The following is an 18,944-nucleotide window of genomic DNA, read 5'->3' on the forward strand; positions in this document are numbered from 1 at the left end:
AAGTGTTAGTGCCTATTTATAACCCACCAGAAAATTATTGCCATTTGCTGTACTTCTTGATCAACATGCTTGGTAGTTTTCATTTTAGCTTTTCAGGTTGTGTGTGTGTGTGTGTGTGTGTGTGTGTGTGTGTGTGAGAGAGAGAGAGAGAGAGAGAGAGAGAGAATTATATTGTACTTCTAATTTGCATTTCCCTGACAGCTAATGAGGAGTCATCTTTTCATGTATGTATTGGTCATTCAAATATATTCTTTTAAAGGTACAAATCCAAATCTTTTGTGCATGTTTCTGTTGGCTTGGCCAAATAATGTATGTGGAAGAGTAAAATATCTCATCTCAAGTATACCTCTTTGAAATATTTTGAATTGGTCTGCATTTTCATTGCAGACCTCTGCAGACAGAGGAAAGACCCTGAAAAGCTGTTCTTCATTAAAATAAATTTACATCTATCCACATTAGTAAAATAAACAGCAATGCTCATGGAGGCTTCTCTCTGAGATTCTCATATTGCCTAGGGAAGATCTTTTCCAATTGCTTTGTTTGATCCTGTCTCCAGGATTATTAATAATAATGACATCCATAGTATTATGATACCATTACCCATTACCCACCATTTTATGTAATAGCATTTCCCTTTTGTAATAGCATTAACTTTGCCTTATTCCATGGCTGTGCTGAGAGCTCTCAGCCATTATCTCCACACTCAGAATGTCTGACAAGGAATTATTTCCCTCTTTCTTCAGATGGGTTAGTTTTAGACTCAAATGGTTAAATGACTTGCCTAAGGTTAAATGGCTAAGTGGAAGAGAGGTGACTGGAAATTACCTCTGCCTGGCTCTAGAGACAGAGCAGGAATAAAAATCATAATTTAATATCAGATAATTAAGAGATAGGAATACCCAACTCTGTGTAGTTGCTCACTGTGTGCCCCATAAATGCACCTGCTATCCCCAGGAACAAAGCATTCAGAATGAATAAATTCTATATTTTTAAGATGGGAAGGGTCAGAAATGAAGAATATCATCTCTGAAATTCCAGAAGTAGCTTAATCCCTAGTTTAAATGAGATCTTACCTCAAAAATAAAAATAAAATAAAGATAAAGCCTGCTCCTTCTATTAGAACACACACTGCTATGGTTTTGATGTGGTTTGTACCCCAAAGTTTCATGTACTGGAAGTTTGGTCCTCAGTTTGATGATGTAAGCAGCGAGGTGGCCTGTTGGGAGGTCACTGAGGGCATTGCTTTGAGAAGGGATTAAGGCAGTCCTTGTGGGACCCTGAGTTAGTTCAGGAGAAAGCAGGTTGTTATAAAACGTGAGCCTGATCCCCAAATGGCTCTCTGGCTTCTTATCTAGCCATACAATCTTCCCTTGCATGCACACTCCTGCCATTATAGTGGCTGTCAGGAGTTAATGTAACCAAGGGAACCCTCACCCAGGGATATGCTGTTTGGACTTTTCAGTCTCCCAAACTGTGAGCTATAGACTTCTTTTCTTTATAAGTTTCTAGCCTCGGATATTGCATTATAGTAAAAAAAAAAAAAAAAAAAAAAGTTCTAATAAACATATATATTGCCCCGTTGCAAAACATCTAAGAAGAGGCATCAGGTAAAATCTTCAAAAGGCAGAGGACTGGGAACTTTCCAGAATGCTCTTTGAGAGGTGGAGGAGCCATAGCTGCCCGAGCTGCACACAATTATGCGCTCTTTCCCCTTCCCCCTCTTGGCCCCAGCCCGCTCACCAGCTATAGAAAATGGTGAAAGAAACCACTTACTATGATGTTTTGGGAGTCAAACCCAATGCCCCCCAGGAAGAATTGAAAAAGGCTTATAGGAAACTGACCTTGAAGTACCACCCTGATAAGAATCCAAATGAAGGAGAAAAGTTTAAACTGATTCTCAAGTTTATGAAATTCTCTGTTGCCAAGAAAAGGGAATTATATGACCAAGGAGGAGAACAGGCAATTAAGGAGTGTGGAGCAGGTGGTGGTGTTGGCTCTCCCATGGACATCTTCAATAAGTTTTTTGGAGGAGGAGGAAGGAGAGAAAGGAGAGGTAAAAACACTGTGCATCAGCTCTCGGTAATGTTAGGAGATTTATATAATGTGGGACAAGAAACTGGCTCTGCAAAAGAATGTGATTTGTGACAAATGTGAAGGCTGAGGTGGTAGGAAAGGAGCAACAGAGTGCTGTCTCAACTGCTGAGGTTCTGGAATGCAAATAAGAATTCATCAGATAGGTCCTGGAATGGTTTAGCAAATTCAGTCAGTGTGCATGGAGTGCCAGGGCCACGGGGAATGGATCAGTTCTAATGATAGATGTAAAAGCTGCAATGGAAGGAAGAAGATTCTAGAAGTTCATATTGACAAAGGCATGTGTGGACATACAGCTGGGGGAAGTATGTGACTTCCAGAAGCCAACATCCACTCTTGATAATCGAACCATACTCATCACCTCTCATCCAAGTCAGATTGTCAAGCATGTAGATATAAAGTGTGTGCTAGATGAAGGTATGCCAATTTATCGTAGACCATATGAAAAGGGTCATCTAATCACTGAGTTTAAGGTAAACTTCCTGAAAATGGCTTTCTCTCTCCTGACAAACTCTCTCTGCTGGAAGGGAGAGAGGAAGGAAGTAGAAGAGACTGATGAAATGCATCAGGTAGAACTGGTGGACTTGATCCAAATCAGGAAAATAGCACCATTATAATAAAGAAGCATATGAGGATGATGACTGTCTCCCAGAGGTGGTGTTCAGTGTCAAACCTCTTAATGGGGCCAGTGAATAACACTCACTGAAAGCATTTTTATATGCAGTAGTGAATGAGTGAAGGACTATAATCCTAATATGCTCACTACTTGCAATTGTTTTTGTTCTAATATTCAATAATAGTGGTGTTTTAAAAGTTAAATGAAGAATAAAAGCAAATATAAAAGCTCTGATTTGGCCCTGTGTGTATGATGACTTCAGTGTGCAAGAAGTTGTTTAATAACTGTAAAAACTACTTTTTAAAAAGTTCCCTAGCATCTGTTAGGCCATACCTTGTAACTGATTTCAGTTGTGTACGTAGACAAACTTAGATTGGAATACTAAGAATATGTGTTGATTTCAGTGTATGACCCTTCATTGTTCTGCTGTAAAATTAAAAATCTGTATTGAACTAGCAATCAGAAAAAAGAAAACTTAATCTGTAGAGGAGTGTTAATCTGTCTAGTTATTTGTATTAAGTGGGTTTCATTGTGATGTCTCTGCATTCTATTGCCTCAGCTTACTTGAAGGTGGTATGAAGTATAATTTCACTCTGGTATCAGTGAAAGAAATTTTTCCCTTCTAAAAATGGTGTTTATCATTATATACTGCTTCTTAAGGGTTTGCACTTACAGAATTGCAATTCCCTTCTATTGTGCCATCTTTTAAAAAATATATATGTACATACACACATATATAAAATTGTGTTGACCAGTCCTGGTTACATTAATTTCCCCTTCTTTTTGGACCATAATAAGCCCTTGTAGTGAATTCCAGAGTTGGATAACACAGAAATTGAAATAAAGAGACCTACACATGGAGAAGTAGTTTGCACGTATAATATAGGAAGGTGTTCCTTAGGTATGTTACAGGTTTACTTTAAACCATTTGACGTTGGTAGTCTAGCAAATAAGATGAATAGCTTTAACTGTATGTTTAAAAGTCATCATATGTTCACATGCTTAAATCTGAATGTCAGAATTTAAGCAATTCTTGAAATGTATGAATGTCTCCTTAATATACAGATTACAAAGTAAAAAAAAAAAAAAAAGGCAGAGGACTCAAGGTATGTTCAATGATAAACCATCCCTATATTTTAATTAAAAAACAATTAGGTGGTTTTCATATATAATATTTTTCTCACATTCAAATTTTACTTACATGGCTTGCTAAAAATGGAATTTAAGCAACTGTAAATGCTTCCAGTGTTCGAAGTAAGGCAATTGAATAGCATATTGACAGAACACTTAAAATAGAAATGCCTTAACATAATATATAACATTCAAAACTAAAGTGTTACCTGATGGTTGCCTTGTGCATAATATATTGAAGTCATTTTGCAATATTTTTAAAAAAAAAATTCTATTCATCCCTTTTCCATCTTTGCTGGGCTGTGGACAATAAGCTCAGCTTTTCCATTCTCTATTCTCTCCATAGCGGGTTTTGATGGCATTTCACACTGGAGTAGACATATGCCAACATATGAAGGCTTTCCAAGGGAATAAGTGACAAGGGTCATTTTAAGAAATTGATGTATCCCAATCCTCAAGATCCTTGTTAAAACTGCACTGCCTGAGAAAGAACCTGAGGCTGAGCCTTCCTTTTGGTTTCTTTTGCTTTCTCTTCTCATGGTCATTGTGACCAAAAAAGCCACCTTCTTAACCTTCTTAACCATGTGGCATCTCACTAAAAGGTATCACTCAGAGTGTAAAAACTTCTCAAGCACCAAAGAAAAAAATAGGCAATTTGACAATATGAAAACCTTGCAGTATATGTGTGCTGTTTGTAGCAACACAATGCTAATAATTCAATCCCAAAGAAAAATTGCTAACACCAGGTGTGGTGGTGCATGCCTGTAATCCCAGTAGCTTGGGAGGCTGAGGCAGGATCACAAGTTTGAGGGCAGCCTCAGCAATTTAGCTGGGCCCTAAGCAACTTAACAAGACCCTGACTCAAATTTAATAAAAAGTGGGCTAGGAATGTGGCTCAGTGGATGAGTGCCCATGGGTTCAATCTCTGGTTAAAAAAAAAATATTAATACTTAGACTTTGAAGGTCTCAGGAAAGAATACATTGTAATTTCCAGTTTGTATTTGTATTTTTGTGGCGGAAGCATGATAGTATGGTAAATAAGTGACTTGAAGCAAATTTTCTGACTGTTAAAGAAGAGTGTGTTATTGTATTTTTTAAAGGGATGGCAGTATCAGATTATTGTGGTGTTTATATTTCATTGGATATATTTAAAAGAATGATGTAACTGTTTTATTTTTAAATGTTACTATTTGCAATAGACCAGACCTTGAAACTACTTTTAATTATGGTGACAATGTTATACACCCACTTGAAAATGTGCAAGGGTTACACAGTTGTCCAGAAAATCTTTTAGGGAACTCAAGCAAGAAAGTTTACTAGCACCAAGAGAGAAAAAAGATATTCCAGGTGGCTTCCCACTTTTTCCTGGGTTTTCCACTTGTGCCCTCTGCTGGTAATCGGAGTTTCTGCTTTTAAGCAAGCAACACTACCCTTTCCTTTGTTCTCTTTTTCCAATTGTGATCAAAATCCCAGAAGCAGGAAGTCCCGACAGGAGCAAGTCTGCTTGGGATGGCTTCAATGGATGAATTTGGTGACAATTTGAAAAAATATGTCCACAGAATCACAGGGACAAAAAGTGTGAGAGACGGCAGAACACTCAATCTAAGTTCTAAGAGATTTTTATTTGGTTGGTTGTTTTTTGTTTTATTTTTGTTTTGGGGTTGGGAGTCTTACAATGTTGCCCAGGCTGGTTTTAAACTTCTAAGCCCCAGTGATTCTCCTGCCTCTGTCTCCTGAGGGACTACAGGTATATGCCCCTGAGTCTGGCTCTTAGTCTGTGTTCTGAATTTATGCACTCTTCCTTTACTGATTGATCAAAGGAAGTGAGTCTTAGCCTTGGAAATATTGATGACTTAAGAGAAGTAATAGTAATCACAACACCAGCATCTGTTGTTTACTACATGCCACGTACTGCTTTACATCATTCATTCCCTGAATTCTCCATTTGCCCTGTGGGTGAGGAACCATTATTATTTCTATTTTGCATATGAGGAAAATGGGCACTCAGAGGTTAAATATATTGCTCAAGATCACACAATTAATAAGAGGTGGAGTTAGAATTTAGAACCAAGTCATACCAAGTCAGCACACTATTCTTTATTGTCCCTTGCAGAAAAATGAGAAAACACAGGCAAAAAAGACTTGCCCCCACAAAAGTGTCATCTCGCCACCCAGAGATAATCACTCTAACATTTGACATGTTCCTTTTCAGTCCGATGTGTGACTGGGAGTCTGTACCATTCTATGTACATTCTATGTGTGATTGGGAGTCTGTTTTATACAAATGCTACCTTCTAGTTCTGTAATGTGTTTTGGACTCTTAAAAAGATATCCAGGTTCCTCTCTTTCACTTTTTGTTCCTATTCTCAGCCACAGTCAGTTCGGTGTATTCCCAGGAACTTGTGGTAGCTCCATTTCTTTCTGACACTTACCTTCTAGAATTTTTTTCTCCCATGAGTGGCTCAAGCATATGAGGCTGTGGAGACCCCTCCACCCAGGTCTGGCCAGGCAGTGCACCCCAGGGCTGCAGTCACTCCTCAAGGAAGAGTGCCCTTCCTGTGAGGCAGGGGTGAGGCTGATAGTCAGGAGATTTCCATGCTGAACCTCAAGTACAGAAGGTGTGTAGGAGGAACAGAGGGTAGCTTCAGCATCTTGGCTTGTTCTGCTTCACTCTTGCAGCTTTGGCAACAGATGCCCAGATTTTAGCCCACTGGAGGAGCAGATTCCAATGGGAACAACACTCTTAATTCTGATCCCAAGCTTATTCCATCTCTTTGGAGGTGAGGATGAGAGGATGTGGTCATGAGACCCTCTGAATAGTCCTACTGGGTGCTTTGAGGCAGGAATCCTGTGGCACATGGTCTCATGGGGTATATCCTTTAAGGGAGCACCCTTCAGGGACAGTCCAGGCTGGTGAAGCACCCTGGGGCTAGCAAGGGGAGCGTGCTTTGCCATATTGAGGTCTGAGACCTGAGAGCTGGCAGGAGTTACCAGCACTTGGGGACAAGAGAGTCCTATGGAGAGGATCCCTTATGATTCTATGATGACCAGTTTGCAAAGACCTAAAGGGAGTCAGCTGAGAATGCCCTTTGAACAACTAAATATAGGAATGGACAGACCAGATATAAAAATAGAACTCTGACCCACAATCTGGAGCAAACAGTCCAAGAAACCAATCCATCATCCAGGATCCAGCCCAGGAAGCCAGCCTCCTAGGAAGTCAGATGACTTATAGGAAATCTGGTGACAATCCTGGAAGCACAGCAATAACAATAACCCCGTAACAATCAGTCTGAAATGTCCAGAACTTGGTTAACAATGAATAGCTGCCCCAATTTTTTTTTTAGTACAGGGATTGAACACAGGGGCGCTCAACTACTGAGCCACATCCCAGCCCTTTTTATACTTTGTTTTGAGACAGGATCTCATTAAGTTGCTTAGAGCCTTACTAAGTTGCTGAGGTTGGCTTTGAACTTGTGATCCTCCTTCCTCAGCCTCCCAAGCCGCTGGGTTTACAGGCTTATGCCAGCCTGCTTAGCCTGCTTCTCCAAATTTTATCCCTGCTCCCAACTGGGGTCCATCCAGAGGAAGCCAAATTTTCCTCCTTTTGCCCCACTTCCAGTCAGCAGCATCCCAGCTTCCCAGGGCAATAGTATCCAATTAGGGCACACCATCTCTTTCTCTACCATAAAGTTTTCCCAGTCCTCACCCAGCTGTCAAGTGTCTGCCAAACCCAAGTGCTGAATGCTGACACCTTGCAACAACAAGTCCTTTGCTTTTCTCACTTGGGTAGTCTTCATATATTTCCACACATGGCCTCGTTGGCACTCCACACTGGCCAAACTCAGAAAACAGAGAGGGCAAGAGGAGTCATGTGGGTCAGACGTATAGGAGAACTGTATTTGGGGATGTTGCAAATGGGAGAACCCCTGAGAGGTGTCACATAATGAGGCCAAGATCAGGGACGGTTTGTCACACACCTGACATGTGAAGTCACACATGAGGTCACACCAGGACCCTTTAGTGGAGCCCCTGCCTATTCTGCCTCATCCTTCCTGACTGTGGCCCATTCCTACACAAGACCCTGGGGACACACCACACCCTTAGATACTAATGACAGAGATTTTGTTCGAGAAACCTATTTGCTCTGTCTCATTCAGATTTTTGTATGCCTTGCCTCCCTGAAGCTTTGTATTGAGTTGCACTTTGTGCCTGTTCAAAACTTTTCCCTTAAAAACAATCCATGTCAATTGGACATGGTGATGTGTGTCTGTACTCCCAGCTATTTGGGAGGCTGAGACAGGAGGATCAAGTTCAGGAGTTCGAGGGCAGCCTGAGCAACTGGATGAGACCCTGTTCAGCCACCCCCTCCCCCTAAAATAGCCATGCCCAAGTGTCCCTTGGAAGGCCTTTACAGATCTTCAAGGACTACAGCATCCACGAATAACTGTTTTTTTAAATTAGGCAATATATTCATTCTGTGACAAAAATCTCAAAGCTACATTAAAAATGTCATATGAAAGATTTTGTTCCCACCTCTACTCTCTCACTATCATCTTCCTGTTGGTTGATTTTACACAAAAACTATAGGTATTCTAGACATTAATTTTGTACCTCATCAACGGACTGATATCTCTTTTTTCATTTTGTGTAATTCTGCAGGTGATTTTTTTTTAGAGTTTCCAATGATGTAATCATATCATCTGCAAGTAGTGGTAGTTCTACCTCCTCCTTTGCAATATCTATATCTCTGATGTTTCTTCTATTATTTCCATGGTTTGGATATGACTCGAGCATGTCCCTCAAGGGTTCAGGTGTTGGAAGGGAGGTCCTCAGTGTGGTGATATTGAGAGGTGGTGAATTTTTAAGAAGTGGGCCTTGTGGAAGGTCACTGGTCTCTGCATGCTGCCCTTGGAAGAAATTGCTGTAGTTCTTGGTTACTTCTGAAAAGGCTGTTATAAAAGAGCAAGACTGGTAATTCCTTGTCCCTTTGACTTCCTGGGTCACCTTGGGATCTCTTCCTTTCACACACATCACTGTTGTGATATGATGGGACCAATGGTGCCCTTGCCAGAACCAGTGACATGCTATTTGAATTTTCCACCTCCAAAACTGTGAGTTAAATATACTTCTTTCCATTATAAGTACCCAGGCTCAGGTATGTTGTTGTAGTATTGGAAATGGACTAGTACAATTGTCTAAGTATTTGATTTTGTCTCTGGTCTATGAAGTAATTTAGAAGTGTTACTTGCCTCCAAGAGGCTTGGGGTATAGTGCTTGCCTTCTATGTGCAAGGCCCTGGGTTCAATTCCTGAAAAAAAAAAGTTTTTAAAAAAATCTTAATGTAAGAGACTAAGTAGTCTTTTTCTTATTGGTCTCTAGTTTGTTCATAATTTGATCAGAGAAACTGGCTTGACTTACATTTTGAAATTTGTGTTGAGATTTACCTTGTATCTACAATATGATCAAATTTTATAAAATATTCCAAGAATGTTGTTACCTAAATGTTGCACATAAAGTTCTATATATGTCCATTTTATTGTTCAATTTTTCTTCCCTTTTTTTTTTTTTGATGCTAGAGGCTGAACTCAGGGTTTCACATGTTATCCACACACTCTACCACTGAGCTCACCCCAAGCCCTTATTCAGATTTTATTTGATATCTTTAACTGATTGATTTGTCTGCAAATCAATCAATTACTAATAGTATCCCTCTTCTCCCCGCCGCCCTCTCTCTCTGTTCTGGGGATTGAATCTAGGGCATTGTGCAGGAGCACAGTACCGTTGAGCTACACCCCACCTCCTATTCCACCTCCTTACCCTTCATTTTAACATACTTAATGAGGTCTTAGATCGATAAATAGTCTATTCTTCCTTTCAAATAATATAACCACCTTATAAGGTAGTACTTACAAAATGTTTACTCTGATTTGCAAGTTATTGTTATCCAGTATTTCAGTTCTACTTTATAACTACATAAATTTGTGATATTATTATTATTTTGTGTGGTCTAGGTTTGTTAGTTACATCCTTATGGTCACCGTGTTCTTTATTTACCAGTCCTTCTTGCATCTCAGACCTTCTGTCTGGGATCGTTTTGCTTCTTCTGAAGCATGTCCATTTGATAGTCCCTTGGGATAGATGCTGGTAATTTCATTTGAAAATGTCTCTTATTCTTGAAAGAAAATTTCCCAAGTATATAATTCTAGGTTGGCAATTATTTTCTTTGAGCACTTTGGAATTATTAATACAGTTATCCTGGCTCCCCTTGTTGCTGCTGAGAATTCTGCTTCAGTCTACCTTGTTTGTTTTTAAAGATAATCTGTCTACCCCCCGCTTTACTGTTTTTATAATCTTTTCTTTATCTTCTGTATTGTGAAGTTTCCTTATGGTGTATATACATTTCTTTTTCTTATTCTATCAAGTCATGCTCAGGATATATTGTGCTTATTCAGAGCAAGAACTTATGTTTCATCAATTCTGAAAAACCGTGAGCCATCATCTCTTCCAGTATTGCTTCTCCTGTTGTTTCTATTATCTTCTTTAGAGAACTTTTAAACTTATGGTAGATTTTGTCATTGTATTTTTCACCATCTCAACTGTTTTCCATCTCTTCTAGTTCCTTGTCTCTTTATTTGCCTTCTGTATAAATTCTTAAATTCACCCTTTGTGTTAGTTATCTATTGCTGCATAACAAATGACTCCCCCTAAACACAACATCCTAAATCATCAATATTTGTTATCCTCCCTCCCTCCCTCCCTCCCTCCCTCCCTTTTTTCCTTCCTTCCTTCCTTCCTTCCTTCCTTCCTTCCTTCCTTCCTTCCTTCCTTCCTTCCTTTCTTCCTTCCTTCCAACAGGGTCTCACTATGTTGCCCAGGATGCTCTCAAAATCCTGGGCTCAACTCTTCAGAGTGGCTGGGACTACAAATGTACACCACTGCACCAGACGTTCTCACAGTTTCTGAGAGCCAGAAATCTAGGTGTGGTTTAGCTGGTTGCTTCTGGTTCATGGTCTTTCTGGTACATAGTCAAGTTGTTGGTTGGGGATGCAGTCATCCGAAAGCTTCATAGGGGCTTATTCCCATGGTCATTGGCTAGAGGCTGTAGCTCCTCATAAAGAGAACTTCCAGTAAGACTTAAAGTGTTATAATAGCTTGGCAGCCAGTAATCCAGGCAGAGAGCAAGCAGGAAGCTATAGTATCTTTTAGGACATGGTCTCTAAGTCACACACCATAATTTCTGATTTTTCTTGCATATGAGTTATTAAGCACAACCCACACTCAAGGAAAAGAAAATTAAAATTTGAGGACCTGCTTTGAACCATCACAATATTTTATTTAATTAGTACTTTTTCTTTAGTTATACCTGTTTTAATATACCTGTTGTGTTTCTAATTTCAAATATTAAATCTTTTATTGCTAAAATTTTTAATTACTTAAAATGTATCAGAACATTTTACTCTTATTGTTTTGCAGTCAAGTTTTTGGTCCCCCCTTTTTTTTCTAAGATGAAACATATCTGTTTCTGATAATACCCATATCTGAAGTTCTTAGGTCTGATACTGTTCTGTTTTTGCTATTTCTCATTCATAAGGTCTTCCCTCTTAATTTGTTTACTTTTAAAACTTCTTGTGAAATGAACTTTGAGATTTTGTGGTGGGAACACTGGAAGTCTTGATGTGAGAGTGTACTTCTTGCAGAGAATTTATCTCCACTTCTGCCAGCATACTGTGGGTCCTACTAATCTGGAAAATTATAATTTGGTTGACCTGAAGGTTTGGACCATACTGGTGGAGTCAATTCAGAGCTGAAAGTCATGTTTCATAAGAAGAGACCCCATGAACCCTCAACCAGACTTAATAAAGGTTAACATTTTTGGTTATACATACACATACACACAGATGTATATATGTATACATAATGTAGTTTTGAGGGAAGAATCTGCCTTCACCCTTCTTCCTCCTCTTTACACCCACAGGTAATCACATCCTAGAGTTGGTGTGTATAATTCTCATCCATATTTTAATAACTGTATCATATTTTAAGTACTGTATCTATTTATAGGATGAGCATTCCTAATCCAAAAATCTGAAATTCTCCCTTTTTGAGCACAACATGATGCCTGCTACAAGTGGAAAATTTCACACACTGATTTTATGGAAGGGATGGAAATCAAAACACATGGGCACTAAAAATGCTATGTAAAATTACCTTCATGCTGTGTATAAGATATATATGAAAAAATAGATTTTGTGTTTAAGACTTGGGCCCCATCTCCAAGATATCTTGTTATGTATATGCAAATATTAAGAGAAAATCTGAAATCTGAAACACTTCTGGTCCTAAGCATTTTGAATGAAGGATATTCAGTCTTTGTTAACATATATGGTATGGGTTTATGTTTAAAATGTCTATGAACTTGCTTTTTTTTCCCTCTACATCAACCTACCCTTGGGCCCTGACAAACCTAGTAACAAACAAATGGATATTGAAATAAATATCCAGACATGATGGCTGTGGCCGAATTCACAGACCTTCTGAGAATGGGGTTAATAATCCAGGTATGAGAGAAATGACCACCAGAGAGACCTTCACTGAGAGATCAGAGTCCCTTAAAGTGGGACAGAAAAATGAAGTTCGAAGCAAACCATGAGAAAACGTATCAAAACCCGAGCACTAGGGGGGACAGTCCACTTCGGGGCATAGACCTTCTCCAGGGCTGGCCCAAGTGACTTAGGAGGAGGAGATAAGTGTGCGGCGGCTTTCGCGATGAGGGCTGCGCCGGCGTGTGAGCCGGACTGGGTCAGCTAGCTGTCCTCAAGGGTCACTCTGCAACTTGTGGCAGCGCCTCCTGTCGGTGACCAGGAGGAAACTCCGTCTTTCTCAATCCGGTATCTATATTCTAAAGGAAAAGAAAACGAAGTGAGACTTCTGTTGCGTAGAAAGAACGACGGGTCTTGCGCAGGCCTAATTTGTGCTTTATGATACTAACCCTACGCGTCCCATTCTGTTGCTGTTAGAGAGGAAAAAAAGCCGACTTTGACCCCGACGTGACTTGAACACGCAACCTTCTGATCTGGAGTCAGACGCGCTACCATTGCGCCACGAGGTCACAGTGAGCTGGGGACTCAGCGTCGTTAAAGGCCTCGCTCTGCCGGCTCGGTTCCCGGGTTGGGGAGATTCAGGATGAAACGTGCGTTCCTTCCGGGACTTCCAGGCCAGGTACAAAGAGCAGGGCTCGGGAGCCTCTCTTCCAGAGTGCTGGGAAACTGGACGCCTCTGGGGCAGCCGGGTCTGAACTGCGGCGCCGCAGCAAAGCCGTCACCCGGCGACCGACACTCGGGCTCCGCCTCCTCGGCGTCTCGGAGTGACAGGCGAGGGGACGCCGGGGGCGGGAAGGAACTAGGAGCTGCTCTGGGCTGGGAGGGAACACTGGGCCGAGGGGACTCTGGGAACACACCCGTCGCTGGGGAGTTGGTGAGGGGACGTTAGGGCCGACTGAGGCAGAAGGGAGACGGCCTGGGGGGGCGTGGGCAGTCAAGAGTGGTCACTGTCCCTGTCCCTGTCCCTTAAAACGGCGACGGCCACTATCAGGCGGACGAAGGACCCTGCGGCGAAGCGGCCGAGACCCGACGACATTCAGAGGCCCGGATGCTGGCTTCCGGCGGCCCGGGCTCCCTCCTCTGTTGTCCCCTTAGGAGGAAAAAAACGCTGGGACAGCGGAGGGCGATGCTCACGGCTGGCAGACAGCTGGATGACCAAGGTTGAAAGACGCAACATTTGTTCGTTTGTTTTAGGATGTCGGCGTGGTGGTGTACGCCAGAAATCCTAGCGGCTGGGGAGGCTGATGCAGGAGGATAGAGTTCGAAGCCAGCCTCAGCAACTTAACAAGGCTCTAAGCAACTCAGCGAGACTGTCCCAAATAAAAAATATAAAGGTTTGGGAACGTGCTCAGTGGTTAAGCGTCCCTGAGTTCAATCCCTGGTACCCACCCACCCCCCAAACACACACACACACACAACACACACACACTCACACATATATATTTATTTTTTATTCATATATAAACATTTCATATATAAAACATATATTTGAGGAAAATCAGAACAGTTTGGAAGAAAGTTAAAGTCATGGAAAATCCCACCAGAGATATCCACTACTACTATTTCCATTGCTGTTTCTTTTTTCCAGATTTTTACCTGCTACTTATACCAAATATTGTTGGCTACAGTGGATGGCTTGCATACATACAGAACAGTTATCTTTAAATTTTTCACGAAGGTGCCAACACATAAGCAGCACCCAGATCGAGAAGGAGCATGGGCATCCTCCTTCCAGTCACTTCAAATTCATTTTTAAGAGGGAATTATATTGTACATAACATTTGGTTAATTTTTCACTTATTATTTTGCCTGTATATTTGAGTTTGTATTTTTCTCTAGCACAATTTTAAAGGGTTCATTGCCCACCTTGTAGGAATTCTAAATCTCTGCATTTGGACCATACTTTTTATTTCTATTAAGTAAGTGAGCAGATCAACTGCTTAGTAAATAAGCCTTAATAAAGATGAAGAACTGTTTGGGTCTGTTCAGGAACACGGAGCACCAGTCTTAATTCAGCAAATACAACATTCACAGGACCCTATGACTTTTAGAGGAGGAAAGATTTGAAATGGTACCATTTTTGTAGAAGGAAAAGAGGAACCATGTGCTATCCAGTGCTCCCAGTGAAGCTTGTGGGGTGTAGGAGTGTCTACCATGTCTGCCACCTGATTTCAGAGTTTCTGGGGAGTCCCCAGGTTGCCTCTGTCAGGCAAAGGGGAAAGGGAAGAAAGGAACAGGGGCAATTTTTTGTTGTTTGTGGTCAGGTATAAGAATACAGGCATTTGGGATTAACTGAGAGTTCAGAAAAGCAGTGTCCAGAGGACTCTATCTCTGTCCTTAGGGACAAAAGATTCAGTCCAGCCCTCCTGTGATTACTGAATCCTTCTCCAGGTAACCAAAGACCTAAGTCTTCTTTGCAGTTGATGGCCCATAGTGAATTGGACTCGTGTGGGGGCAGGGAGCAGGAGGAGTTTTTCTGGATTCATATCTGGGTTGGTTACTCTCAGACTTCTTTCCCTTCTCCCCTTTGAAGCCCTCCAGCATCCACCACACAGCAAGATCACGGTGAAGAAGAGCCAGTGCCTATTCCACAAAGTCAAGAGTTCAGAAGCTCCTGGAAGGGGTGCCCAAACCCAAGGAAAGATCAGTGATGCTCTGGTTTTAAACTCCTCTTCAGATTGTAGATACACCTGTAATGTCCTGGCCTCTATTCTGAAATATGGAACCAAAGGCTGTTTTGTCGTCTATGCTGTGGACATGCCATTGAACTGTAGTATGAAGATGTCATCAAATGAACAATTATTAGATCAAGTGACTGGCCAAAATGGCCCTTTCAAGGGTAGAATTCTGCTTACCAGGTCTAGAGGGAAGTGAGGCAGACCTGCAGTTATGCAGGGTTAAATCCTGGGGTTTTGTTGTTTGTTTGTTTTGGTTTTGATGTTTGAGGGAGGAACCAGGGATTGAACCCAGAGGTGCTTAACCACTGAGCCACACCCCAGTCCTTTTAATTTTATTTTTTAGTTTGAGACAAGACCTCACTAAGTTGCTGAGGCTAGCATTGAACTTAGGCTCCTCCTGCCTCGGCCTCCTGAGCTGCTGGGATTACAGGCACCTGGCTAAATCCTGTTTTAATTAAAAGTTTAGTATAGTATTTTGTTCATCAGGGATTTTTGCACTTATTTTTAAAAAAACTACTGCATCCCTTTAAATTTCCATCAATTGCTGGGTTTTTGGTGACCCCTTGTTTTCTGTCCATTGGCAAGTGCCTTAAGGCCTCCCCCTGTACTCCCTGCTGCTTATCATAATTCTGCCTCAGCCCAGAAATTGTAAATAACTCTTTTCCTATTTCACAATTTGTGTATGAAAACACTCAACCTTATTTTGAAGAAGAAAATTTCTGTAGAATATAGAAAATTGCCAAACCAAGATCAGTCCATGTCCAATGAATACAGAAAAAGTATGATAATTAGCAACAGGGGTGTGGAGAAATAGATATTCTCACACCAGACTGGAAAAGGATGCAAACTACTTTCTTTTTGGATTGTAATGTGACAGTTTTGTTTTTAAACCAAGCATTTTTCTAGAGCTTAGGTATTAAAGAAATAGTTTAAGGATGACTGCAAAGATGAATCTCCCAAGATTATGAATCTCCCAATTTCATCAAATTGTGCTATAATAAAGCAGTGGAGTCATTCTTCATGGCTCTGTGTTTGAGTTCAGCCTAGATTTCCAGGGCAGTGAGGCAGGGAAGCTGACCTTGAGGAGTGCTTGCCTTGATGTGGATCCCAGGGGATCCACAGGGGTGCAGGGGTTGTAGTAGTGAAAACACAGGGGCGGTAGGATGCTGCCCCAATCCCATAGAAAAACACAAATTTTGACCTCTCTGTCTCTGCATTGTATCATCTCAGACCTGGGCAATTGTGTATTTGTTAGCAACAAAAAACTTTTTACTTTGCTCCTATTTTCTAAAAGGTTGAAATATTCGACCTCCCCAAAGCTTGTGGAGATGTCTTCTTTCACATTCACACAATCCTTACCTAACAAATCCCAGTCAGGAACTCGCAAACTGAACCCTGAGGGAAGAAGCAGGTGCCATGTGGAGTGGGTGGATACCACCAACTGAAGAGTTGCAGAACTGCCTTGGTTTTCCCCCCTCCCCTTCTGGGGAGGGAGCCCAAGTCCTCCATATCTTCTCTCCCACCTTCCCCACATCTTTGTTCAATCTTTACAGCTGAGTTTATGGATCCGCATTTGTTTCTTATTTTTGCTTGTTGCTTTCGTTGAATTTTGAAGAAAAGAAATGGAAATGCCAAATTTATGCCTACTACCTGCAAGCCGGAATACCTTGGAAAACATTTTTAAAATGTGGCTTGTCAGTCTAATCCCAAGACTACTAAGGCAGCACTTCCAAATGCATCTCTCAAACATCTGTGTTGTTTTTTAAAAAGTTCTCCATGTGAAAGGCAAGTTTAACAGCCACTTAACTAGAAACCCTGTTTTCTATTTTTTTTTTTTTTTTTTTAATCATTTTTTGTGCTGGAAAGTGAACCTAGAGACTCTAGAGGGCGCTGCATTCCTTGCTTTGTGGCCCCTTCCTCACATCATTCTAATCTTTTGCTTCTGTGGTTACATCTAATGTGTTTCCTGGGGTGATGCAGGAAAATCATCCCCTTCTCAAGATCCTTACTTAATCATATGTGAAATTCCTTTTTGCCATATAAATAAACATTCATAAATTCTGGGGATTACATTTTGACTTTTTTGGGGGACCATTATTCAACTGACCACAATGAGTTAAAAAACTTATTTACATTCTCAAGGTTTTCTCCAGTCATTTTTGTATGTAGGTGAGTTTTACTTTCATCTTTAAGAATTCCTAGATGTTGTATTTCTCATTCTGTATCTGAAGTCTGGTTTATAATTTATTTTCAGTGACTCTACTAATTGTGCTCATATGTTAAATTATCCTTTTATAGATAATATAGTTTCTTGAGTGATATGTTCACTGAATAATCAGAACTCTTACTTGGCTCTTTTTTCACTGCAGGTGAGAATAAAGTAGTAAAAACACCTTCCCCATTCTGATTCATTTTTTCTGTCACCAATTCTAATACATTTCTGGTTTTCCAACATGAATTCTGTGGGAGGCAAGATGATGCTGGCCATGTGAAATATAAGCATTTGTGTAATGTGAGTTTAGATTCATTTACTGAATTCTTATCACATTAGGGACAGTATTCGGTGCTTAATTTCAACATTTAATTTACTTTATTCCTTGCAAGGGCCCCATCAGGGCCCACCCATATAAAAATCTCTGTTTCAAACACAGTATCACTCTGAGGAACTGAGGGTTAGCAGTTTCAATATATGAATTTGAGGGAAACACAATTCAGGCCATAACATATAGAAAACTTGTTTTTAGTAGCTGCTTGACCAGTGTTGAGACTTGAACTCAAATCCATCTCTTTCTAACTCATACTTGTAACTTGTTTACCTTCTTATCTTTTTGCACCTGAAATTCTACTTTGGATTATTCATTTCTTCTCATTTATTCATTCCTGTCTCATGAAAAGGAATCCTTTGTGACTTGAGCACTCTTCTGTGAAAACCCTGTCTAAAATGAATTATAATTCAAGCTTGACACCAGCAGCAGTGGGGGATAACAATTCATAAACTTTCCAAAGTTTTCTTAGAGTGGCCCTGTGACCTAAAACTTAATTAAAATCATCTCTCAGTATCTGCGTGGGTTGGTTCCAGGATCCTGTCCCCAGGATACTAAAATCTGCCAATGTGACTTGAACATTGTGAACATTATGAAATGGCATAATATTTGCATATAACTCATGAACATCCTCCCATATACTTTAAATCATCTCTAGATTACTTACACTATCTCATATAATGTAAAGGCTATGTAAATAATATGATACTGCATTGTTTAGGGAATAATGACAAGGAAAATAGTCTGTAAATGCTTGATCCAGACATAACTTTTCCCCTGAATATTTTCTATCTGCAGTTGGTTAACTTCTCAGATACAAAACTGGAGATCATAGAGGACTAACTGTACAGTTGCGTTGGAAGATCCTTGAGGAAATGATCCAGACAAGATTACAGCAGGGTGAAATTCACACACTGAAAACTTCACATTTTCAAAGCTGATTTCCAATCAGCTCACCAAGAACCGTGACAACTTCAAGGAAAGCTTCTCTGAAAGGGACCAGCTCAAGGACAAAACTATACAGCAACACTTGCCGTCTCAGAAAGCTAACCTATGTCAAATTATGGTGAGAAGATGGGAGGAGAAGGTCACAGGTGTGCAGTGGGTTGTGAGCAAGATGAGAGCTAGCAAGATGCATTTGACTGAGAAATATGGAGATAAGTACCTCCAAAGGATCTGCCAAGGAAGTTGTGCATGGATGGTAGAGAGGAGAGGGAGAGGAGAGAGAGGGACATCATCTGTTTCAATGAATGTTATAGTTTAATTTGATCTTTATACTCTG

General features: G+C 40.6%; 1 pseudogene across 1 annotated transcript; it reads left to right on the plus strand.

Annotated features, from left to right (window-relative positions):
• The first annotated feature begins 1,729 nt into the window (after positions 1–1,729).
• Positions 1,730–2,771, plus strand: LOC306657375 (dnaJ homolog subfamily A member 1-like; annotated as a pseudogene). Its single transcript has one exon. The product of its transcript is annotated as a dnaJ homolog subfamily A member 1-like (transcript).
• The last annotated feature ends 16,173 nt before the right edge of the window (positions 2,772–18,944 follow it).

The sequence above is a fragment of the Sciurus vulgaris genome (genome assembly GCF_902686455.1).
Source record: "Sciurus vulgaris genome assembly, chromosome: 3".
NCBI classification, from domain to species: Eukaryota; Metazoa; Chordata; class Mammalia; order Rodentia; family Sciuridae; genus Sciurus; species Sciurus vulgaris.